This window comes from Triturus cristatus, chromosome 10, assembly GCF_964204655.1.
Source record: "Triturus cristatus chromosome 10, aTriCri1.1, whole genome shotgun sequence".
Classification (NCBI taxonomy): domain Eukaryota; kingdom Metazoa; phylum Chordata; class Amphibia; order Caudata; family Salamandridae; genus Triturus; species Triturus cristatus.
In genome coordinates, this window is record NC_140593.1 from 504,849,451 (window position 1) to 504,876,168 (window position 26,718).

The window sequence follows — 26,718 nt, forward strand, 5'->3', positions numbered from 1 at the left end:
TAAGCAACATGTGGGAGGTGCATGGGAGTAGGGAAGGTGGTGTTCAACCCACGAGGGCTGGAGATCGACTGTACAGTGCCATGCACTCTGCCGAAAGCAACACAAAAAAAACAAGAAGCAGCAATGCATAAGCTAGAGCTAATTTCAGATCACATTTCATATTTTATCAGTTCAAGTATAAGCGTGGACCTATGAAATGCTTTGTTTATGCAGGTGCTCTCTTTAGGGGAGTTACAGTAATTCCCAACTCAGTCTCCTGTCCTCCTATGCTTTTGGGAAAGAAGGGGACCGGAATGCAGCAGGAATCTTGCTCAAGTATCAATTCTAGGAGAGTTCGGTATCACTCTCATTCCATGTGAATATAGTAACCCTTGTGGTTTATAGCGCTTAGAAATGACAGAAATAGAAACACTATGCTGAGATTGCTTCTATGCTTCCTGTTTATTATCATAGGATGGTGGTGAACAACTGGAATTGCTATTACTTAACCCAAAGGAGCTCATGGTATCCGCATCAGAAGAATGAAAGACGGAGTCCTTTAGGACACAACTGGAATGTCTGTGTACATTCCCCTCTGGCAGCATGCTGCAATATACAAGTATAAGGCTAATAGCCTGATGATGCACGTAGAGATCACAACAGAAACACGCATGTGCAACAGGTACCATTGAAGTAGAATTATAACTCACTTATTGTTGTTTCTGTTGAAAAACACAAGCCTCCGATGTCACCAGAAAAAATGCAATCACAGAATTGAATTGACACAGGCTTATGTGATATGGTTACCCCAGCCAGAGCACGTCAACAAAAGCACGTCCACTTGGAGAGGTTTACTATTTGCTCAGTACACAGATACATCAATGTTGTGAAAGGATCAAACTTTTCATGGATTGTTGTCTGGCCAGCAGATGGGGTGTGCAGGTTTGCAAGTATCAGTACCAAATTTCACTATAGAAAAGCAAAACACATATTTGATTGCCTCAGCTTTTAGGAGCAGCAAAAGGGAGAGCTAAGCAACATGTGGGAAGTGTGTGGGAGGAGGGAAGATGGGGTAAGACCCGCGAGGGACCGAGATGGACTGTAGAGGGCCATGCACTCAGCTCAAAGTAAAAGAAAAGCAAGAAACAGCAATGTGTAAGCTAGAGATCCTTTCAGAGCATATACAGTAATTTATCAGGTACAGTACAAGCGTGAATACATGAAATGCTTTGTTGAAGCCAGTGTTCCCTTTAAGGGAGTTACAGTAATTCCCAACTCAACCTCCCATCCGCCTCCACTTTTGGGGAAGAAGAGGACCATAATGCAGCAGAAATCATGCTCAAATAAGAATTCTAGGAGTGTTTGGTATCACTCTGCCTCCATGTGGGTATGGGGTGGAGAAATATCAAAGCAGTGCAGCGCTCATAGTAGTAACGCTGGTTACAAAGATTCCCCGGCCTGAGCATGAGTGCGGTACACACAGGCCAAGTTTGCACAACAATATGGGCTGTGAAGATGATCTCAGTGGGAATGTGGCGCATAAGGGACACATTTACAGAGCAGTGCGGGCCCCCCTGAGCCCTCATTCCTGAGACTGAAATTTGGTGCAGTCCGCGAAAGCGCCTTTGTCGCACAGAAGCTTGCTGAGCAGTCTAGCCGTGCCAGCAGTGGAAACACGGAACACATGCACTCATATGGGGTGCAGGCATGAAATTAAAACAGGCACGCTTGAAATGCATGCAGCTAGGAGGAGAATGATTATGTGGCGAAGCACAGTGCAAGCGCTGTGCAAGCAAAACATTAAGGTGCCGATTCCGATCCGTTAAAAAAATTTACCGACCAACTGGTATCCGTATTTTTTTACGTACGAATCGTACAAGTCCTGTACAAACGGCGAAGTACGATTCGTACGTGAAAAATACATACGAATGACCTCGGGAAAAGTCTACGACACGCCCCCGGACAGTTTTACGTACGAGTCTGATCCGTACCGGCGTCCCGAATACACAAGCGTATGGAAAACGTCCCGTACGGAGCGAACTGTGCACGACCCCTACCCCGGGTACACTTGGGCCCGGGGTACGAGTCGTACGGCCCCCCCAGCCTCCCAACCCTCCCGCGTCCGCACCGTACCCACAGCCCCTGTATGTACGCACCGTACCCCCAGCCCCCGTATGTACGCACCGTACCCCCAGCCCCCCGTATGTATGTACCATACCCCCAGCCCCCCCGTATGTACGCGCCGTACCCCCAGCACGTAGCGCACATCGCGTACGCGCTGTCCAGGATCGGAATTGTATGTATTTTGTAGCCGCACTGTGTTTTTTATGATTCATACGGAAATGGTATTTCTGTACGAATCGTACTTGCTGGTTTGTACGGTGGAATTCCCGGGTACAAGTCGTACGGAGAAAGCGCTCCGTACGACCATTTGTACCCAGGTTTTACAAGATCGGAATCGGCACCTAAATAGAAAAATGCCCCAAAAGCAGACGGAAACAACCGCGACGGGAAACTGATGAGAGAAGCACACGAGGATCAAGCTTTGTTAAATGCAGGAAACTGTGCTACAGCCAATAGAAATGGAGGGAAAGTAAGTGGCAAGCACAGGAGCCAATGAGAAGAACAGAAAGCATTGGAGCAGGATACAAGCCCATTTTAAGATACATTCAATACAATAGATTTCACAAGAACAGCACAAGCACTGTGCAGGCAAAACCTAAAAAAGGCTCCCGGTCATCCCCCAAAAACAACAGCTTAATTGTGCTTCTGGACACATAAGGGAAGTGCTTTGCCAGCATCCTAAACAGGGAATTCCAAGCTTGGACAGAAGGCATCAATTCAAATCCGATCAGTCAAACAGATTTCCAAAGGGGATGCCACATTGAGGACAATCTCATCTGTCTGTCTCACCAGAACAAAGCAACGATGGCAGCAAAGGGGACGGCCCTGCATTTTTGCTTTATAGATTTTCAACCCGCTTTTGATAGCATCTCTCGAGGCTTTGATCAGAACTGAATGCCTGGCGAATTCAAGCTAATTTATTAAAAGCCATCACCGCTCTTTATATAGACACATGGGTAAAACAAAAAGTCAGCGCTGGATGGGCAACCACAGCAAAAATGAAAATTGACAAAGGCTTAAAATAAGGATTTTTAATGGCACCTCTACTGTTTAACCTGTGACTGGCTGACCTGCCAACCCACTTAGAGATGGTGAGAGCGTTCCCACCAGAAAGGCAGGGCCAGAATACAATCGCTACAATATGCAGATGATACTGTGCTCATCGATTTGACGCCTACCGGATTGCAGTGACTCCTCAATGCACTTGCAGCCTACAGTCAAACTAACACTCTGAAGATAAATGTAACAAAGACAAAAGTCCTGATAATCTCATCTGAATTGAAAATTGGGGTCTGGTCCACTGAGAGGAGTCCTGTTGAAGTCGTGGAAGCATATACATATCTGGAAAATGGCAGGACCGTAGGGGCCGCATCTCATCTCATATCCATGTGCAGCAGGCAGTCACTAAATCATCGGAATGAGCCTTCCACAAATTACAGAAGTCACTGGTTAATCCTGACTGAAGGCCACTGCTAAAGGTGGTGGGCAGTAAATTACTTCCAGCAATAACGCCCAGCTCAATTACCTTTAGAGAAAGAATGGAAAACTGTCTTGACAGGGCACAATCCATTTGCTGTTGAGGAGTCTTTTCCATTCCCAACTGTACAGAACATGCCCAAACTCGAGAGGAGTTCTGCCTAGTCTTGCAGCACTGGCCACTCAAAGCCAAATTCTTAATATATTGCGCAAAAGCCAAACAAGCAAAAGACAACACGCTAAAAAGCATAATTAGGTTAAAAATTAAAGATCCCCTCCCCAAGTGGCAGAAGTATTTCAGCATTGCATAGGATATGCTAGAGGTCTGAGAGATTTGGTCCAGCGGCCTCCCAGTGCCAGTAATCTCTAGACTAATAACCAAGCAAGCAAAACATTCTCAAGGGAACAGGACACCCTGACCATTAGAAACTGGCCCACTGCAGCTGGGCATCTGCACTGAATGAACCAGGGGCCCTGCAGGTCTATCTTTCCCTGCCTTTTAGTTTAGGCCTAAAACAGGAGCTAATGACACTGCGATTGGGCTTAGTTTTGGTAAAAAATTACTGGTTTGGCTGGAGAATGTTTGATGGGCATGACAGACGTTGACAATTCTGTGCAAAGCAAGAAGAATCATTAACTCATATCCTCTGCATTTGTGAAAAGTTTACCCCAACTGAGGATATTTTGGCTGCGTCCAGTATGGCGTGCCCTTAACATTAGAACTTGTTGTGCAGCCATCGAAACATGCCTGAAAAGCGAGTCCTCACAGTGGGCAGCACAATTCCTGAAGTTCTTGAGAGCAGTGTTGGCACCACCAACATGTGTACCCGATACCACGCCCCATAGACCGCTAAAGACATCAAGATCTTTTAACACTTAACTTTGCTGGCGAGCCCAATGCCCTTTCGCCTTTTTATCTTGGCTCCATTGAAAGACTACTCACTCGTGATAAAAATGTGTCCCTTATGTTTCCGTGACGCTATTTAGCAACTGCATTTTCACCTGAGGACAGTTAAGAAGCACCGCCCATGGATAAGCACTTTCATAAGCTATCCTCCTGACCAGATCTCCATTCAGCTTTTGACTTCGCAATTGCACTTTAGAGGCAGCTCCTCTCTGTCAGGGCAGCGAAGGGCTGGAACAGTCTGCCCTTTGAGCTCAGGAACAACCAGGACCTCAGGCTGTTTAAAAAGCAGTTAAAAACCTTGCTTTTTAATTAATCATCCAGCCATGGTATACGACATCCTGTCTCCAAATTGGCTTTCGCAATGGGGCACTTCCGAGTATACGTGCGCGCTACAAAAGGTGGATAACATAACATAACATAACTTAACATAATTTACTCCGGGGTCAGTCGAGCTGTGCTGTGGGTGGTTATATGGCCAGTTCTGTACCTCATACTGACTTCTCGGGTACCGTAGCATCTGCACCTTATATTCATGCACATTTTAGTAAGACACCGTGACGTAGTTTAATCATACTTTCTACATTTTAGTGACTTTTCCCCCTCAGGCCTTCGTAAGCCCTGTGATATCGTTGTTATGGAAAAAAATGCACCTTTGTCTCTTTTTGTAATGATTTAAAATAATCACACAATAAAAAATGTACTCCTACACCTATGTGTTGAAAAAAGGGGTTTGACATTGTACACATAAGTAAAAGGTGGCATGCTTGGGTGACAGATCTATACAGCAGGGCATACTGAATTGTAGGCTGTAGGGCCGTGTGAGCGCCGTGGCACTTAAGGGCAGGGTGGCACTTAAGGGCAGAGTGTGCCTTTATTGCTTATTTCCGAAGGTCTTGAAAAACTATTTCTGAAGTTTGAATAAAAAACAAAGGTCTAATTAACTAACGAGCTTGCATGGGACTCGACTTTGCATTTTGGCTGGTGGTTGAGGGGGGGGGGGCGTAATTCGGAGAAAAGAGCTCACTAATAAGGATGGACGCCAATTTACAATTTAAGTAAGGGCAGACAGGATTTAAAATATGCCAAAGAGACTTCGCATTAATCCCCAACAATGGATAAAATCAACGTTTGAGGCTCGTGACCTAGCTGGCAGGCAGACAAATATGCAAAATCCATTTACATTCCAATCAGCCGCCGCGCCATCTTCACCTAAATAATTGTCAACTGCCCGTTATCGTTATTATGCAAAATTGAATGATATTTTTTTCAGAGTGCGGAAAATGAATTAATTTTCTGTGCAAACGCTGGAATATTCTCCCGTGTGTGCTGATTACGTGCCTGTTGATAAACACGCTGAGGATGAGTGGCAGCGCGAGATTGGGGGTCACCGGGGTCAGCGGCAGGCCGACACTGATGAAATGATAAACTAAATGCCAGGAGGGTCTCCGGTGCCATCCTGGAACCCGTGCTGGAAAATGTCAGTGTGTCGCCAAGGCCTATTAATAACTAAACATGATCTTGTGTAATGAGCAGAGATTTATATGCTGATTGAAGAAGGATTTCTTTTGATCTCCCAGATGCCGCTACTCAGAAATTCATTTTGCTCTTTTTCTGCCAAATGCATAATGACCTTTCAAACCCCTTCAACTGCTGTAAATCCATTCCTTGCAACGCCGAGGTCAGGTCCACTCAGCTTCCCCTTGTTTGTTTGAAGTTTCACTTTTATCGCCTCCTCATAAACACAAATATTTTTTCAGACGCACGCACGCACGCACATGCGCCGACACGTGCATGCGCACGAACATTTATGAACACACACATATTCGCGCTCGCGCACGCGCTCACCAACTAACACGCGCGCGGGCGCGCGCTCTCCTCTCCTTTCCTTTCCTTCCTCGTCCGTCTCATTTAAGAATCCATATATTCTCCCTTTAGGGACCCCTCGCTGAGATGAACAGGTTGAAGAGCTGCCGCAGCAGGACTCCAGCCTATGTCAGGATAAAATGAGCAGTCAGGAACAATGCTCATTCTGTTTTTCCCAGGCGTGCTCCGGAGCTGTGAGGAAAATTCAAATGCGCTTCAAAGAGCTGTCACGGCTGGGATGCCTGCGACGCAGGCACTGGTGCTTAAAAATGTCCACGTCCTCCTATGTGCTCGTTGAGCCATAGAATGATTGCCTCTCGCCAAGCCATGAAAGGCAGATCAATGATTCACCGAGTTATTGAATGAATGCTTTATTTACTGCTCATGCCATCACCAATAGAAGCGGTTAGCAGTCACTTGGAGTCACTGAGTACAACCCGCGACCATCTGCGGAGTTTAAATAATGCAGCTCTTCAGACTTTGACAAATTCACACATGCATGCACGCACTGACACGTACATAAACACACATATATGTATCACATCATCACAGTGTGCACGGATACAGCTTTTAATGTTTCGTGCTGATGTGATGTGCATTGTGGTCATGGCTATCACTGAAATAATATTGTGACAATAAGTGGAAGAGAGACGATAGTAATTGCAGAGTGTCTCGTGCACTTACCATAATAAACCTATAGAAACACAAAGGTGTGGCTGCCTATTTCCTACCTAGTATATGTAGAGGGCATATAAGCTAAATGTCCTATACTGTGCCCAGTTGGTCACTCAGGAGATATACTCCTCACTCATATAGTGTGGCATGCTTCATCATATGGTGTCACACTTACAACTGGGGAGCTTCTTGTGGAATGGAAATAGGGTCAGTAGATACCTTTTCATATTCCTCATGTAAGAACCAAGGACCTTAGTCAAACTGTATGATAATGTAGACGTAACTAACTTTATCGTCACAAAATTAAACCCATATGAATGTTGGGAGCGGCCCCTTCTTGTAGCAACAGTTGTCAACATGTTTCTAAACTTTCTGTGGTCCCCAGAAGTGGTCATTTGTCATTTACATTTGACCCTGATTTGAAAAGTGTCAATAGCAGAGGAGAATATTTTTTTGTAAAACATTATATAAATTAGAATTGCTTATAGATGATAACATGAAAAAATCCTTATTTTGAGAATCCTGATCTTGGAGGTTCTTCAGCTGGTAATGTCACAGTGACATTTTCAGCAGGGACAGAAAAATATCTCATCAGAAATGGGAGTGTTAGAGTATTTAAGAACACCTCGTCCACACACCAGGTCTCAATAGTAATTAGAAAATTAGGGCAAATCCAAAGATCATTTAGGGTTTGCATAACAGAATGGATGCGTCTTGTGCACCCTACATGGCATCTAATTCTAGGGGTCCATGTCAAACGGACAAGATTTATATGCCTTAGGGCATGATTTATATTTTGACGGACAGGTTGCTCCATCACAATGCTGACAGATATACCATCCACCAAATTATAAATTCCATTATATCCTATAGAATTAAGTTTCGGAGGATGGGATAGCTGTCCCCTGTGTGACAGAGTAACCCGTACATCAAATATAAACCAGGCCCTTAGTTTACAACCAACCACTTGGTGGTAAAAAGAACATAGAATTGGGTACAAAACTATATTGCCTAGTATAGAAGGAGGATAGCACAGGTCCATCCAATAAGTTAAAGCCGTTTGTGCAATATTTTATAATGTGCAGAATGGGATGTTACACTCAACTACACATGTATGCACTGACGTAATGCTATTGTAGTTTTAAACAAGTTTCTTGGGATGTATTGAATTGTTTTTTCTAGACCAATGTTAACTAGGCCTCAATTAGAAGCTGGAATCTATCTTGTTCAAAATGGATGACACCTTTGTTCTTCTCCTTGCCCCACCTGCACATTACACTGCTCTATGTTTCTGCAGCACACATTCAAGCAGATTTGTTCTTTTTTATTTCCATTATTATTGTTCCCGCCATTCTCGATGAATCTTCCCAAGCTCAGTCATGAAATTGTTTCTGTTTCAAGGACGTTCTACTAGTTCACTGTACCCCTATTCATTCATAATAATTTTCTGTTGTTCATGTAATTAGTATGTTCTACAGCGTAGAACAGGCAGAATAATTATTCTATATTTTATTTGATAATGCGTAGATGCTAAGACAATATGACATTAAATTTAGTTGTGTTTTGGTTTGCTAAAGAAATTATACTTTGGCTCACACCACAGTCATTCTGCACTTTTGTCAATTTAACATAAAAAAATAATGTATAAAAACCCTCAATTTTGGGGGTGAGAGAGAGATCTGTCTTTGCTGCTAGGAATGCTAACCATTCTCTTAATTTTGCTTCCGACATGGGACTTGGATTCATTTTTAGATTTTGCACTTCTGTGTATTGACCTATTCATTGAGAGTCTTTATGGCATTGACTCTGTATCGTCTTATTTTTGAATTTTGTAATAAAATCTTGTAACTTTCAGCTGATCTAGAACTCAGGGCATCGTTACGATGCCGGTGGGACCGCTACCAACAGGTAGTCGATGGCGGTCCCATCGACAGACAGCACCGTCGGGCCGACCGCCGCAGTACGATGCAGGCAGCCAGACCCATGACTGTGGGGGGACAGACCGCCACCTCAGACAGAATCTACTAATACCGACGGAGCGGTAGTCAGAATCGTGATCCTGAATAGAGGCGGTGCCTGCCGTCATCAGGATTAAGGTGCCCATTTATGGCTGCCTTTTCGTGGCAGTGGCCATGAACAGGCTGTCAGAAAGGGACATTTGGGGCCCCACGCAGGGCCCCGTCGCCTGTGGGCCACTGCTAAGTGGCCTGGGGGGCACTACAACATCCATGCACCGTGTGCCAGACACCACATACTGCCTGGCACTCGGTGCATGGATGTGCACAAACTGCCTTTTCCTAATGCGGCTTGTGCTGCAGCCCTTTTCCTGGGCTGCAGCACAGGCAGCAGTAGTCGAAAAAGGCAGTTTCTGACATGCCTCCAGTTGTTGAGTGAGCTCTTTTACTTAATTTAATGTATTTTCTTGAATTTTGATGTGTGGGGAGGTGCTGTAATTTGAGGAGACATTGGCTCATTAAATTGAGTTTTAACATTGTCTCAATTCATTGGATTGTGGGAGTTCTTATTGAGGTAAATGTTGGGGTGTCAATATTGCGAGGTTCCCCGTGCCCACAAGTGCAACTATTTGCTAAAGCCTAGCTGTAATCTGGGTAATTTTTTCAACAATTATCTGGGCCAGTGATTCTCATAATTTAGTCCATTGTTCACTTGCAGCTGAACAGATCTGCTGCACTTTTATACGCAGCTTCTGGGCTCACTGTGCCATTGGATTCAAACTAGCCTGGCTGATGAGGGGTCATAACCCGAAATGGTGCAGAGACAGAATATTGAATAAAAAATATTGATTTACAGAAATATCGAGTAAAAAATATCGTGGGTCAGAAATATCGACATACAAATTCTTGTGGTCAAGAATATTGAATTTAGGTAAGTAATATCGATGTTAAAAATATTGAAGTGAAAATATCGTGTGCAAAAATAGGGGGGCCGATTCCGATCCTGGAAAAACCAGGTACGAATCGTCGGACGGAGTGTTTTCTCCGTCCAACTCGTACCCAGGAAAACCACCTTACAAACCCGCAAGTACGATTCGTACAGAAACACCATTTCCGTACGAATCGTAAAAAACACCGACCGGCTAAAATATACCCACAATTCCGATACGGGACACCGCGTACGCGACATTCGCACGGAGTCAGGCAGCGTTTTACGGACCAGCAAGTACGATTCGTACCCACAGCAGTTCGCACGGCAATATTTTTACTGGACCCAAAAAGTGCCGGAAAAGCTAAGTACGCCACGATGCATGGCGAAAAGGGGGCCCGGTACGCACCGTACCCCCACCCCCCGTGGGTACAGTGCGTACCCCCACCCCCATAGGTACGGTGCGTACCCCCACCCCCCGTATGTACGGTGCGTACCCCCACCCCCCGTAGATACGGTAAGTACCCCCAGCGCTACGCGCTGGGGGTATGCACCGTACATACGGGGGGTGGGGGTACGCTCCATACCTACGGGAAGGGGTGGGGGTACGCTCCGTACCTACACGGGGTGGGGGTACACTCCGTACCTACGTGGGTGGGGTGGGGGTATGCTCCGTACCTACACGGGGTGGGGGTACGCTCCGTACCTACGGGGGTGGGGTGGGGGTAAGCTCCGTACCTACACGGGGTGGGGGTATGCTCCATGCCTACGGGGGTGGGGTTACGGCACGTACATGGGGGGGGCTGGGGGTACAGCGCGTACTTGGGGGGGTGGGCTGGGGGGGCGTTTGGCGCGTATGCGGGCACATGTTTGGACGTCTCCATGGTTGCTATGGGAGTTCGCTCCGTACGGTGTTTTTTCCATACGGTTGTGCATTCGGACAGACGGGACGGATCGTACTTGCGCGCTCGGACTTCAGTTTCCCGATTCGTACGTAAAACTGCCCGGGGACGTGTCGGACCCTTTTTCCGACCTGAGGACGTGTCAGGGAATTTTCCCAATGCGATTCGTATGGATTTTTTAACATACGAAACGTACTTGCCAGTTTGTACGGGACTTGTACGATTCGTACGTAAAAAAATCCGGATACGATTCGTACGGGGAATATTTTTAACGGATCGGAATCGGCACCATAGTTGTTAAAAATATCGATTTGTTTATTAATGGTATGTATTTTAGTAAATATTTTATATGTATGTGATGAGTGTTTTTTTCAATAAGATTTGATGGTATTTTTAATATATGTGTTACATTTTTAGTAATCATTCAATTTTTTAAATTAGATTTTTTCATTTTTAGTTCCGTAGCAGGTCATAGGTTTATAGGGGAATAGGGTGGGAAGCAATTTAATTATATTACATTTATTGAATATTTTTTATTTATTATAATTTTTTTAATTGAGATGTTATAGTGTTAAATGGGTAAAGTAATTTATTATTAATTAATTAATAATTGGTTGTTAATTAATTTTAATTAGTTAATAGGTAATTAATGATGGTAATTGTTTAATTAATTTTAGGTGTGTTGTGGTGTTTATAGGTGTAACGGGTGGGAAGGCTGAGAAATAATTTATTTTTAATTGATGAATTAATAATTCGTTGTTAATTAATTTTAATTAATTAATTAGTAATTAATTATGGTAATTGTGAAATGAATTTTATGTATGTGTTGTGGTGTTTATAGGAGAAAAGGGTGGTAAGTATTTTGTATTTAATTATTGTATAGTTGTTATTAATGTTAGTTATTTGATATTTATTTTGTGTAATTGTTTATTTTGTGTGTGTTGTTTTTACTTTTAAAGAGGTAAAAGGTGGCTATTACATACATTTTTAAATATTTAATAATTAGTTGTTAATAGTAATAGTTTTCTTTTAAAAATAATATTTAATTGTGTTTTATTATTTTATAGTTTAATTTAGGTGTGTGTTGTGCATATTATAGTGTTAAAGCATGTCCACTCAATGTTTTTTTTATTAATAGGATTTTTAAATTGTTTATTAATTATGTTAGTTATGGAAATACATTTAATTAAAAATGTTGAACTGTTTTGTTATTGGCGTGGTGTTATATGGTAGGAAATAAAATAAATGTGTTTATGTTTTAATTCATTTTTCTGTATTTATTAATGTATTTTTTATATTTGTAGGTTTATGTTATATGTAATTAATATTATAATATGTTCTTTTTATATGTTTAATACATTTAATTTTATATTTTCAAAATATTGTTTATTTATTTTTATGATTTTCTTAATTTTGTACTAGCTTTTGTTTTTTTTCAATTGTTTAAGTGTTATTAGTAATTTTTGTTCCTCTGCTATCCAGCACTTTCCCAACTGTTGCATTAAATGGAGTGGAAATAGTAAGTTTTACCCCTCTTCTATCCAGCACTTTCCCTACTGTTGCACTCACTGGAGTGGGAATAGTAATTTTTCCCCCTCCGCTATTCCAACATTTTCCCTACTGTTGCATTAACAGGAGTTGGAATAGTAAATTTAATTCCTCTGCTATCCAACACTTACCCAACCTTTGCACTCACTAGAGTGGGAATAGTAATTTTTCCCCTTCCGCTATCCAACACTTTCCCTACTGTTGCACTCTTTGGAGTGGGAATAGTAATTTTTTCCCTTCTGCTATCCATCACTTTTCCTATTGTTGCTATCACTGGAGTGGGAATAGTAATCCTTCTCCTACCTCGCTGAGAAGACCTGGACTTCCCTGCCTCTACATCTCAGGCAATCACCGTCACTGCCTCAATTCAGGAAGGACCTCAAGACCTGGCTCTTCAACTGAACCACAGATTACCCCCCTCCCCACAGCGCCTTGAGACCCTAACGGGTGAGTAGTCGCAATCTACAAGAACCTGATTGAGAATATTATAACTAAAGGTGTAATGTTTTTATTTAAAAAAAAATAATTTTATATGTTTTATGGAAATAGAGAATCTTAGTTGTATTTTGTAGTATCGGATGTAGGGTTTATAGGAGAAAAGGGTGGGAAGATTTTTAATATCTATTGATAGAAGACTGAATTTTTTAAAAGTTATTATTGAAAATGTATAAATATTTAAGTAGACTTTTATATATATTTAAATATTTGTATTTGTATTTTCAGTTTGTTTATTAATTTATTTTGTTGATATTTTAGTTTTTAATGTTATGAATATATATTTTTGTTTCACTTGGCTGATTGAATATTTTATATGTTTATTTATGTTGGTTGATGTTTTCTTGATTTTTATAGGAACATTTTAAAATGTATTTTAATATGCATACAAAAATTGTTGGTTATTAATTAGACATATTAATATGTTAGTGGGAAAAGTCCACGGTAGCTGATCAGGTCCAGCAGCCTTCCCCGAGGGTAGAGCAGTCATTGCTTCTTTAATCTCAGTTTCGTCCAATACGGTCTCTAATTCCTCTGCATCTTCAGGGGATATAGTTTTTACCTCAATGTTCTGGAGATATTCATTTATTCTATCGATACTACTGGGATCTTTCTCATCATATAAAGATTGGTAAAACTTCCTAAAGACCTCCCGAATTTCTTCTGGATCTGAATGTAGTTGTCCCTTTTCATCCTTTATTTCCTTAATCGTCCCTGCCGCCGCTATCTGTCTGGTTCGTATAGCAAGGACTCGCCCTATTTTCTCACTGAACTCGTAACATCTCTCCCTTCTAATTGTATATTGCTTTGCGGCTCTATTAACAAGTTCTTCCTCTGCCTCACTTTTCACCTTCAGTAATTCTATTACGAATTGTTCAGTCGGCTCTCCCCTTATTACACAGTTATTAAGTTGTTCTTCTGCCTCCAGTACTTTTCCCTCTTTCTCCTTATATCGCAGTCTTTCTGTTTTCCTCTTGAAGGCGCTATAACTACACGTTTCACCGCGTGCTCCTGCTTTAAAGGCATCCCATACTATGCCAACTGCAGCAGTTCCTCTATTATATTCAAAGAATTCAGTAATCCATTTAGACATATGTTTTATATAGTCATCATCTAAAAGCAATCCCCTTTCGAATGTCCACTCCCTTCTTGTTGTTGTTCCCCCACTCTGCTTTATCGTTAGGATTAGGGGATTGTGGTCACTAAGTATCCGAGGAAGTCTATCAATTTCCACTATACTAATTAAATCATTGGAAACCAGGAAGTAATCCAGCCTAACGCATATCTGATGCGGTGCTGATTAATATGTATAACCGAGTTGTTTCGATCTGATTGACCCCCAGACATCTCGCAATGTATTATTTTCTAAAAGATCAGTAAGGGCCTTGTAGACCTTTTTTTTCCTTCCCTTATACTGTCTTATTGAGCCTGATCCTAGACCCTCCGCTCCGTCAATATTTAAGTCTCCACCTATAATAACTCGAGGGGCCCAGTCTGCCAACTCAGAATCCAAAAATTGCAGAATTTCTGGATCGTCCTGTGTAGAACCATATGCTGCAACTAATGTTGTCCACACCCCCCCTAATAGTACCTCAACCATCGCCCATCTCCCCCAATTATCTCTTAACTTTCTCCTTGTTACTACATTTTTATCCCTCGATAGAATCGCTACCCCTCTCTGTTTAACTCCTTGTTTAGAAGCAACTATTAATTGAAACCCCAGCTGATTAAGATATATCTCATGGGTACTCATTACATGTGTCTCCTGAAGAAACACAAAATCTACGTTCATTTGCCGTAGCCGTATTCCTATCTTCTGCCTTTTCGTTACATCATTTAGGCCGCATACATTCCATGTCACTAATCTAATAGACATTTTTCATTTTTTTTTTTCTTTTTTTTCCCCCAGCCAGTTCTCTTCAAACCCTATCTGCTTGCTTTTATTTAATGTTCTAGAAACGATATACAATACTAGGCCTAGCACACAGCATAAATAGACTTCCCTGTTAATTTCAATATTGTCTTCCACATCTTCAGTGTCACTACCCATATCATACAGTTGATACAAATTACTTTTGTCAAATCCTCTTAAATGTCTTGTACCTTTGTGCCCTGTCCATTTCCCTGCCCATCCCCAACCCCACCCCAGACTGCCCACCCTCAGAGTCCCACCCCCCCTACAGGCAAATAGGTCCAACGGACCTATGTCTGGCCGACTTTTGCCTCCTGGATGTCAAACCCGTAAACCCCCCTAACTTTCCCTTCATCTTACTGTGCTCAGTGTATGTCCAACAAATACCACCCCTATTCGTGCTCAACCTCTACCCCAATTCTTCTTATATTAATACCAATCTTTACTTATTGAAGCAGAAAAAGCTGCAACTCAAGAAAACCATCCGATAAAGAGGAGTAAAACATCAAATAAATTTTTCATAGACCTTGAGCAAACAGTTTCCTCTATTATTTTAAATAAGTCCTCATATGTAGCTTTCGTCCCCAAAAATTACTTTACACAGTCTCTATTTTCCATATTATATTTATCTTCGTTTCTTTTGGGGAATATCCCTAAGAGCTACTGCATGATCATTATTCTCAACATTCTCCTTGTGCCTTGTTTTCCGTTGGTCTTGCAGAAAGTTAAGATATTCTTGTGCAAGTATCTCAGAGTAAAAAATTTTAAAGTTCCCATTTACTCCAATCTTCAAACGAGCGGGATACAGAAGGTAAGCCTCACAACCTATGTTTTGAAATGGGGTAATGAGCTGGCTCATCCTCCACCTTCTTTCCACAGTGGTGTGGCAAAAGTCAGGACGTGCAAAGAACTCTACGCCGTTGTATTTGCATTTAGCTTGGGGCTTTGCTTTGTTAATTATCTCTTCTCGCAGAAGAAAATTCCCCACGTATAGAAGTATTGCGCGAGGCTTACTCTGCGCTGCTTTCTGGATCAGAGGAAAACGATGCGCCCTTTGTATTTCATGGTCAAGATCCCATGTAGACAACTCTGGGAGGGCACCCTTTAATAAGTCAACAACGTACCCCCGACCATCACTTCCTTCTTTCCCTTCCTGTATTCCAATCAGGCGAACATTGTTGCGTCTTTGTCTGTTCTCAAATTCCTCGAGTTTCCATAGCATGTCGGCCGTAATCTTATCTTGTTCTTTTCGGTCATCCTTCACTTTGACCATATCATCTTCTAATTTCCCGGTTCTAGTCTCTACTTCAGAGACTCTCTCAGCCATCTCCTCATACAACCTGCTGACCTTACGCAAGGAGGATTGTATTTTCCTATTCGCCTGTTTAGCCCTGCGCTTTGCTTTTTGGCTCTCAATGCGAGCCTCACTCTGCATTTGTTTTAATGTTGTAAATAAGACTTCAAAATTAGACATACCACCATCCGCTCCACGGTCCGCAGAGTCCAGAGTTTCACCATTTACAAACTCATCTGCCGGTATTCCAGAATTCTCTGCCATCTTATCCAAATTTAGTTTTTTTACTACTGTTTTCATATTGCCTCTGTGTTCCTTTGACAATCTCTGTTGTCTAGATTTCCCTTTTCGTTTGCTTGACTTCCTTTTTTTGCTCTTAGTTTTAATTTTTTCCACAGATCTGATACTGCCCTCAGGATTTGTCTTTGATCTAGAAGAGACGTCTTTTTGCAATGTTTTTTGAACTGAATCCTTATATTCTTTATCAATAGGCTCTATCTCACTACTGATAGGAGTTGAGGAGTTTTCAGAGTCAGTCCCTGATACAATCTCATTACTTCCCGTGTCAGTATTCACTGTTTCATCATCTGAACTCTCCGTCTCTGACTCCGTGTCTGTCGTTGATCCCAGACTTCCATTCATACTTTCCTCATCATCCGCCTCGTCATTACCAGTGAAAAAAACCTCATCACTGGGAGAGGCAGGAAGTGCATCAGGTAATTTGCGTGTGCTTGCATCCCTCTTATTAATTAAATCCAAGTTAATATCTTTATCAACCCTTAGCTCTGTTTCAATTAAGTTAGTTGCAGCCTCAGAATTACTTTTTTCCACAACAGTATCCTCCACCAGGCTTTGTTCTGCGCCTGGCCCTTTAACTCCAGATACCACTGGTGCCAAATGAGTTGTGGCTTTCTCCTTTAAGAGCTTGGGTCCGCCCACTTCCACAGCAGTAGAAAAATCTCCGCCTCCTGCTGCCTCTGTAACTTCAGTTAGAGGCTGTACCTCGAGCATGCAGGTACCATCCCCATCTGCTCCTGCCTGTTCAAACGGTTCCCTCTCCACAGCAGGCTGCAACATCCTGCACAGGCTCACCAACGTGGGGACTCTCACTCCCTGTGGCAGATTCGACTGCAAAGTTGTTTGGTCAGTCGTTACTGGTGTTGCTGCGGGCAAAAAAGTCTCAACTATGGTCATCTGGCGGAGTGCAGTTTCCTTTCCAAGTACCTCCCCAGCGGTGAGTTTTGCTTCCTCTCTTCTCCTTACAATAGCTGACACTGGGACAGTCACATTCTTTTTTTTCCCTCCTTCCTCTTTTTCACGTATTTTCTTTAATTTATTTTCCTTTGCCGCTTCTCGCCTTTGCTGCGCTTTAAATCGTGCTTTCCCTCTTAAATTAAGCGCTGGGGCCCTGAGGTTATCCATATCCTCCTCCACCTCAGAGTCACGGCTCCAATCGTCTCGGTCACGATTCTTCCTTGAATAAAGTGCAGGTTTTGTAGCCATAGATTTTGAAGCAACTTTCCAATAGCGACTTCCAGGTAGGGGCGAATGGGAAATCAAAGCTGAACAGTGTTTGTGCAGATATTTCTGCAGAGCCCACTTTTTCTCTTGTGGAAAGTCACATATCAAAAAAAGCAAGCCAGTGAATTCTCTCAACATCGCTTTTTATCAGTATCGAGTGCTCTTTTCTCCCAGTAAGAAAGGCAAATTTTCCACAGCAGATTAGATTAAATCAATTTAGCTTGGTAGTAGATCAGTGAATCTGCAAATCTGTAAGTCTGCAATCTAAGCATATGAGCACGTAGTACACCTCATCTTCCCAGTCAGGAGGGTTACAGGGTGCGACCATCCACTACGGCGTCTCGGCGGCCATCTTGCCCCCGTCTCTCCTTTCTGGGGATGTTTAGGTAATAATTTAACTCAAATGTTTCAAGCTGCACAAAGTGGGGTATCCATTCCCAAATCCTGGAGCGGGGCAGATATAGTATTAATTTAAAAAAAAGAAAAGCCCCCGAATGAACCAGGGTCGTACCGCCCAATAACATTGATGAATAATGACACCAAAATTTATTCAAAGGCACTGGCTGCAAGATTTGCAAGAATTATAAGTAACCTGGTTAGTGATAACCAACATGGGTTTATTCCTGTTAGAGGGACAACTCACCATATTAGAAAAGTTATAACTTTATTTGATGTGGCGGAAGTAGCAGGAGACCCGATGGCAGTTATGCTTTTGGATGCGGAAAAAGCATTTGATCGGGTCTCCTGGCAGTATTTGTGGCAGACCCTAGCTAGAGTTGGGATTAGAGGAGGCTATTTGAAAGCAATTCAGACTCTATATATGGATCCAGGTGCAGCATTAAGGATAAACGGGGGTATAACTGGTCAATTTAAAATCAAGAGAGGAACTCGCCAGGGATGTCCTTTCTCTCCCTTGCTATTTGCCATCTATATGGATCCCTTAATACGGAAGATAGAATCAGCACCAGAGATCACCCCAGTCAATACAGTTCTTGGGCCATGCAAGATATTAGCCTATGCTGACGACGTTGCGGTGATAACACCTTGCCCAACGGAAGCAACCACATTTGTAGAGGCCGAGGCCTTAAGATTTGGACAAGTCTCAGGGTACTCATTGAACGCGTCTAAAACCCAGATTATTAAAAACTCTTTTACACCTTGTGAAGATAGAAGAGTAGTGCCGGCAGGGAAATACCTCGGAATTAATATTATGTCTGATTTAGATAGTTTGGTGGATAATAATATTGCCCCAGTAATCGAAAAGGCAAGAAAAGATTTGGATCGTTATGAGAACTTACATTTATCATTAGTTGGGCGAGTTAATATTATTAAAATGCTGATCTTACCCAAACTGTTGTATCTTTTTAGGACAATCCCTCTTCTAATTGAAAATAAGTGGTTTAAAATTTGTGAAAGTATGGTAAATCGTTTTATTTGGGCTAGAGGTAAAACCCGGAGGGCATTGAGGTATATGTCCCTTCCCAGGGAGAGAGGGGGGTGGTCACTGCCGGATCTAAAGGTATATTATTGGGCTGCAGCAATACAAGGAATGGCTGGATTAATTGGGGGGGCTGAGATGGATGGATGGGATAAGACAGGCTCGCTGGCTATATATGGTTTAGCTCTGGGTACAAATGCTGAAAATATTTTTTTAAGATTTACTGATGGAAGTTACTTTAAAAGAACACGTTTCAAGATAATTATGGCGGCCTACAGCATATGGAAAGGATTTTCCAAAAAAGTTGGAATAGGGAAATATAGTGTATATACTAGATTCAAAAATAATCCCTCATTACCTAGGGCTGTGTTCTCAGGAATGGTATATGAGGAATGGGAGAGTCAAGGTATAAGAATGATTGGTGATATGTGGGATGATAATGGCATCTTACAATTTATAGATTTGAAAAACAAGTATATGTTAAACACAAATCATTTCTTTAAATACCTTCAAATAAGGAGTTGTATATTAAATAAAAAAGGGGGAGCTCTAGGCTTTGGGAGGAGTATAATGATGGATCTCATACAAAAAGGTAATGACTGTACTATAAAAAGATTTTATTTAGAAATGACAAAGTTAAAAAAGGATGATCTTGACAAATGGATAATCAAATGGTCCTCAGATTTAGATATAGCTAGAGAAAGAGATATTTTCTCTGAATCACTTGAGATGGGATGTAAATTACTATGCTCAGCGTCTCTTCAGGCCCAGCACTACAAGAGCCTGTATCACCTGTATTATACGCCATGGAAAATTGCTCAATGGGGGGCTGTGTCGGGCATCTCGTGTTTTAGATGTGGCAGTATGGAGGCCAATTTGTTACATATTTTCTCTACTTGTCCACACTTAGATAAGATAAAACAAGATATCGGGAATTTTTTCCGGAATGCCTTAGACACAACAATAGAGTTGGACTCAGCAACTATTTTGTTGGGAATATCCCCCAACGGACAAATTAATTGTAAATATTTTCTGTTTGTAGCAATGTCGATTTTTAGACTGCTTGTGGCCTCAACTTGGTTAGATCCAAATCCTCCTACGTATCATCAATGGCTAGGAAAAACTTTGTCAATACAAAAATTGGAAACAGCTATTTACTCTAGGAAAGGGAGAAAGGGTAAAAAGCTGGGTATACAAATCTGGGGTCCTTTGATTCAATGGAAGGCTGGAACTGAATAAGGTATTTTGAGGAATGTATGTATTATGGAATGTTAACATATATTATTTGTATCCGTATATATTATGATAGGATCTGTATGTAGTATGTATATTGTAATATTTCACTTTCCATTTTTCTTTTGAATATGTAGTTGAGTATGTGGCTGCCTTATGAAACTTATTGTGCCTTGTCCATGTAATGGGGGAGGGGGGGGGTAAATAAAATGTGGGGAAAAAATTTATCAATAAAAATATTTAAAAAAAAAAAAAAAAAAGGGAAAAGTCCACACATTTATGCTAAATATTTAAGTACATTTTAAGTATTTCTATATACAAATTATGTAGATTTGTACAAATGTTTTATTTTGTATGAGAAATTGTTTAATGTATGTATTTTGTAAAAATTATAATTGGATTAACTTTTATTTTTTCAGTGTGCATTGTTTGTTAAGCATAATATTGTCAGAACCTTTTAGTATTAATAGTATACATAAAAATTAAATGTTTTATAAATATATTTTTGCATTATTTTTTGGGTGACATAGTAAAGATCATGATTATAATAGAATTTAATTAACTTTACATTGGATGGTTTAAAGTAGGGAGTTGATTTGTTTTAATTTCTCATACCTTCCCCAACATGGGTAAATTGGAGTTGAATAGTAAATCTGACACTATCAGTGTCACCTTCCCTAAAGAGTATTGGATTGGAGTGGACATAGTAAATCTGATTAAGGAAAAAAAGGACGGTGCACCAAGATGAAGTCAACGAGTTCCATGTATATTCCAAAAATAGATTCTTTATTGAATTTTCAATTAAAAGCTTGGGCCTCAGCCAACGCGTTTCGTTCCAAAAGGAACTTCGTCAGGGCAAATATGACTTTGTCTTGATCCGACAATCAAATAATTTCAATAGTAGAACAAATTCCGTAGGGGCTTGGGTTCTGGACAACAATTATAAGTGCGTTGAGTGTGCCGCAATTTATAGAGGAGCAATTCGTCTGGACTGTAACACCCAGGTCCTAACTTCGTAACAATTTCAATAAGGATAAGGAATATTGGCTGTTACTTAGGCCTTTGGATGTACTTGTACTTTGAAGCATTAAATTGAAATTGTTACGAAGTTAGGACCTGGGTGTTACAGTCCAGACAAATCGCTCAACGCACTTATAATTGTTGTCCAGAACCCAGGCCCCTACGGAATTTGTTCTATTATTGAAATTATTCGATTGTCGGATCAATACAAAGTCATATTTGGCTGAGGCCCAAGCTTTTAATTGAAAATTCAATAAAGAGTCTGTTTTTGGAATATACATGGAACTCGTTGACTTCATCTTGGTGCACCGTCCTTTTTTTCCTTGACTATATCTGACCTCCAGTGGAGTAAAAGTGTGGCATACTCTGAGCCTTTGGTCAGCCGCACTTTGTCCTTTTCCTTATATAGTAAATCTGATTGTTCATTGCCCCCAACACATTCCTCAAAATGAGTTAGGGCCTGATTAAGAGTTTGGCGGTGTAGGAGCGGGCTGCCATGCAAAGTGCCCCACTCTCACACCACCAAACTCGACCCACAACCGCCCGCCAGATTACAAGTTTTCTGGGGGCTGGATGGCGGTCCTTTCGCAGTCCCCCAGCGGTGACTATTTGAAAGGCATCACAATAGGAGTGCCAAAGCCCGTTCCTGCATGGTATGGACTGTGCAGTCCAAGCCGTGCAGGAAAGGGGGTGCATGTACACAGGCGAGAACACCATGTACCCCCCTGCATTTATCCACAGGCCCAACATTTTCATGCTGTGAGCACCGCCATGAGCCCCCTGGTTGTGAGGAAATTCATAATATGCTTGGCGGTGCCACAGCAGCACCGCCAAGCGTATTGTGGCCTCAGACCGCCGCGCCACTGCCAGGGATTGTGGATCCCCAGCGGTTGCGGCAGTCCGACCGGTGTAGTTGAAATACGGCAGTTGGACCGCAAGTGTGGTGTTCCCTGACCACCACTGCACCTACACCATCGGTTTGGCGGTCCACTGGACCGCCAAACTCGTAATTAGGCCCTTAGATTGGATTGGGAATAGCAATCTGGACCAATTCAGTGCCAAACACATTCACAAAAGTGGTTTAGATTGGGGGTGGGAATAGTAAATCAGACCTCTTCAGTGTTCAACAGCTGTTTTTAAATGGCATAGAATAGAGATGAATAGTAAATGTTAGCCCCTCAGTGTGCAACATATTCCCCAAAGTGCTAAGGTAAGAGTACTTTTAAGTTATTAATTATGGCTTATGGGGTAAGGATGATGTGGGTAGGGGTAGGCAGTGTAGAATAGGTTACTGGGTAGTTTTGGTAGTTGTGTCTTATAGTTTGTTAAGAGAGGTAGGTCTTAGTGTAGTATGTGCAGTGTAGTTACTTCAGTTATTTATTTTTATGATGTGACTATAGTTTGTAAATGTGTCTTGAATTGGTTGATATGTTTTTGGGGTATATGTTCAGTGAGGGTGGGTATGCTATGTTTTCTGTTTTTTGGTTGGAGAATAAGCCTTTCCATATTTGTAGATGCGTTTTTCTAAAGGAAATTTTTTGGTTTTATTTAAACCAAGATTACTTTTAAATTTCTTTTAATTTTTTCGGTTCCAAAAGCATTTTTTACTTTAATTTTGTTTTTGTATGATTTCCTTGCACTCTCGAATAATTTTTGTGGATTTACTTTTTGATTATTTATTTTTTGCATTTTTCATGTTACTTTTTCTCTGTCTTTGCGGATTTGTTTGGGTGGATTGGAGAAGTATGATTACCATCAGCTACAGATCCGCAAGTGGATTTAAATTTTTAGTTTGAGGGGGAAATGTTTGCTTTGGTTGTTATTTTTTAAAATGCTGTAATTGCTTTAAACAAAGTTGGGTATTGCATGGATTTTATTAAATTATGTTTTTTGAAAAAAATGTGTTATTGTGTGAATGTATTTATTTGTTACTTTTATTGTAAATCCTTTTTATTTATCAGTGTTATTGGATTTGTTTAGTTATAAATAGATTTTTCGTTGAAAATAACATAATTTAAACCGTATTTATAAACAACTATATTGTATTGTTTTGTGTAGGTTTATGTTGGATTTGGATTGATAAGTAGTTCATAGTAGTTTTCTTGCTATGCTTTCTACGTAGTGGAGGTCTTCGTTATTCTAAGGAGTTTTACTTTGCATTGTAGCATTTCATACATTTCTTTAATCAGTTTAGATCTTTTAGGCTTAGTTTGTGTAAAAGATTGCTCTATAGTTAGCTATTGGTGGCTTTGTTCTGTTTTTTAGAATTTCTATGAATTAGTATAGGATAGGGTGTATGCTAGAAATTGAGTCTCAAGTTGGCAGAGGTATGCCCTCTGCGGAAATAGGGACCGCAATTCTAGTCAGGGTAAGTCGGATTAAATTCAGCCCTTGTTTGCCCTCTGGTAGCTTGGCACAGAGCAGTCAGGCTTAACATAAGAGGTAATGTGTAAAGCAGTTGAGCAAACATGGATGCAGTGACACAGTGAAAACACCACAAAAAAGACTCCACAATGAGGTATGAAAAAAGTATCTCTTTTACTCTTTAAAACGAGATAAAACTGATAAGAATCCAATTAAAGCATCTCAAGTTACAAATACTTCGAGAATTTACAATGCTGAAAGGGCCCTTGCGCTTTCAGTAGGTTCTTTACTGCTAGGCTGGGTAAATGATAGCGATCCACCCCGTGGATGGGAAAGAGACTTTCTCCCCGGGTCAGCAAGAAGCAGTGCTTCCAAAGTTATTGCAGTTAAAATGTAATGCCAAGTTTACTGGAGGCTGATCTATTCACTCTGTTCGGGTTGCCCACAGGAGTGCTGGTGGGTGGTAAGGACCTCATAAGTTTCGGATCCATTTTGCTGGCGTTTCCCCTTGCTGGATACGATGCAGTGATTCGAGTCATGGAGGGCAGTCTTTCTTTGATGCGTGCAGAGTGCACCAGGTTGAGCTGGACTGCCTTCGGGCACTGCGGCTTCGGTGAAGTTAACAAACATGATGGTCTGAGCTCGAGCAGGCAGACACGTCGGTTCTTTATTTGTACACTGCGCCGATGTGTGTGGATGCCCAAAAGCAGCTGCCAACAGTCTGCAAGGTCCAGGACTGGTTGGGGGCAAGTCAGGCAGAGTCAGAATCAGGATTATAAGAATCTAGCAGCAATCATTTGGGCGAATGAAATCTTTGCTGGCTCTGAGATTTCCTGAACAGCGGCCAGCCATTAAGCCCTTAGAGTTACTTAGGTTGTAAAAGGTTGTAGAGAACAGGTCCAGAGTCCTAAAGCCGGCAAAAATGAAGTCAAACACAAGAGGTCGCAAAGCAAAAAGTCAGCGGAAACCACGCCAAAAACAACCAGGTCTAACACTGTCTTTGGCTTATTGTGGTGTGGAAGGCATTGTGCCATCCTTCTACTTCATTGTTTGTTTTGGGTTATTGGGCCATGGTACTGTGATAGACATTCCACCATGAGTTTTGAAAATTGGGTTGGCACTTGTGGCTAGAAAAGTGCAGTTTACCAATCCAGGAGTTTTCAAAATAGTTCACTGGGGCAATTTTTTGCCTTTCTCGAAGGTGATGTATGTGGCTATTTATGACATTGTATCTGCATATGTTAGAAGTATATATTTATTACTTAGCATTTAAAATGTTTCTAATTTACAGTTAACAGTTTAAAATTTATTTTCACTGTTTACATTTTATACTTACATGTTAGCTGTCCTATAACTTACTGATTTTTAATTTGCTATGTTCATTTGAGATGTGGGTCAGGTGATTGTTTTTTTGAGTATTGAGTAGGGAAGGTTTGTTTTAGTTTTACATTTAAAACAGGTTGTTTGTAGTTTGTTTATGACATTTAGGGGTTTTGATTTATTAAACATTTAATCATAATTAACTACATTTTCAGTATGTATGTCGACTTAACTTTGGTGGAAGTTGATTTTTTGGTGACAAGGCAATATTCTTCTTTGCAATCTTGGAACGCTACCGAAAGTTTAAAGATAAAATAAAAAGATTTATTTTTGTAGTTTATTTTAAGTTAAAAGTTGAGCAACTAGTGTTGATTAATGTTTCGTTAATGAGTTTATTTAACTTACTTTCCCATGTACATAGGTCTTTTAGTGCAGAGTACCTCATGAAATTGAAATGTAAGATCTGGAAGTGTCAGTTTCTTCTATGTCTAGTGTTTTCGCTTCTAGGTTGAGGTGATTTTGCTGCTTCCTTTTGCAGTGTTTATTTAGCTAGTTTAAGACTTCTACAGGTGACCGTGTTTAGGTTTAATTTAATTGGTCATAAAGGTGCCGATTACGATCCTGGAAAAACCGGGTACGAACCGTCGGTCGGAGCGTTTTCTCCGTCCGACTCGTACCCGGTTGTAAAACTTTACAAACATGGAAGTACGATTCGCACGGAAACACCATTTCCGTACGAATCGTAAAAAACACCGTCCGACGAAAATATACATACGAATGTGATCCGGGAATGCTCCGACGTGACGTCGGGATGCTGTCAGGCAGCGTTTCACGACCCAGGAAGTACGATTCGAACCGACAGCAGTCCGGACGGCAATATTTTCACGGCACCCAAAAAGTGCTGGAAAAGTGAAGTACGCCGCAAAACGACCAGAATAGGGGGCCCGGTATGCGCCGTACCCCCCCCAGCCCCGGTGAGTACGCGCCTAACCACCCCCCCAGCCCCCATGAGTACGCGTCGAACCCCCCTGTGTATGTACACCCGTGTACGTGTCGAACCCCCCGTGTATGTACACCCGTGTACGTTCGAGTCGTACCCCCACCCGTGTATGTACACCCGTGTACGTGTCGAACCCCCCTGTGTATGTACACCCGTGTACGTGTCGAACCCCCCGTGTATGTACACCCGTGTACGTTCGAGTCGTACCCCCACCCGTGTATGTACACCCGTGTACGTGTCGAACCCCCCTGTGTATGTACACCCGTGTACGTGTCGAACCCCCCGTGTATGTACACCCGTGTACGTTCGAGTCGTACCCCCACCCGTGTATGTACACCCATGTACGTGTCGAACCCCCCTGTGTATGTTCACCCGTGTACGTGTCGAACCCCCGTGTATGTACACCCGTGTACGTTCGAGTCGTACCCCCACCCGTGTATGTACACTCGTGTACGTGTCGAACCCCCCTGTGTATGTACACCCGTGTACGTGTCGAACCCCCGTGTATGTACACCCGTGTACGTTCGAGTCGTACCCCCACCCATGTATGTACACCCGTGTACGTGTCGAGCCCCCCTGTGTATGTACACTCATGTACGTGTCGAACCCCCCGTGTATGTACACCTGTGCACGTTCGAGTAGTACCCCCACCCGTGTATGTACACCCGTGTACGTGTCGAACCCCCCTGTGTATGTACACCCGTGTATGTGTCGAACCCCCCGTGTATGTACACCCGTGTACGTTCGAGTCGTACCCCCACCCG